Here is an 845-nt window from a genome sequence, read left to right as displayed (position 1 = left end):
CTAAATTAGACTCGAACCACCAGTGATTCAGATGTTTGGCTCATCTACGTAAATCCCTTCAGTTCTTATGTAACACTCGATGGAGCCATTAACATGGCGCCCTTTTCTGCCAGTAGACAGAAGAATATTTTAACAAGTCGTGACACAAGTTCATGCCTATCATCCCCACACTGATTAGTTTATGCTTTTTCCACATAAAGATTCATTTGTATTCTTATCAGCGACCTGTGAGAAGACAGGTGGCTCGGAAGCACAAAAGTTTTTGATACAACAATGGACCCAGTGGTTATTCTGGAATAGAAATGGAGAGCTACTTGTCAAGTTAGGGACTCGATATTCATTACCAGTGATTTGTAAAGATCCACGCCAGTCGAAGTTCTCTTTGGATCTGAGAACAAATGTATGCTGATTGTCGTGCACGGATATGCAGAAAAATAGCAGCTGGTCTACTGAGTGCTTGCATACATGTGAAGTACGTACATGGCCAGATGCGGTGCTGCATGAAAGACTCTGATGCAGCAGATGTAAGACCGAATAAGATCGGCGAGCAAACAATCACAGGTCTGCTGGAAGCAACCAGACAGCTTAAACACAACCGCATAACACTGAGCACTAGTATAAGCTCTTGTGTCTCACCCTCCAGCTCCCTCACTTTTCAGCTTTATACCACACTTTTTCCAAGGAGAAATTACCATGCTCACTGCGAGGTGTTGGATCGGATTGTCAGACAGTAAAACAGTTGTATTGTCGTCTTGTCATGATGAAGTTGAGCTAGCTTTAATTGGTAATCTGAACACACCCACCTTTAGCAGATATTGTCTAGAAACGGGGGGGGGGGGGGGTTA

The sequence above is a fragment of the Opisthorchis viverrini genome (assembly GCF_000715545.1).
Source record: "Opisthorchis viverrini unplaced genomic scaffold opera_v5_202, whole genome shotgun sequence".
NCBI classification, from domain to species: Eukaryota; Metazoa; Platyhelminthes; class Trematoda; order Opisthorchiida; family Opisthorchiidae; genus Opisthorchis; species Opisthorchis viverrini.
The sequence above is the reverse complement of the archived record's forward strand: the minus strand, read 5'-3'. Positions refer to the sequence as shown.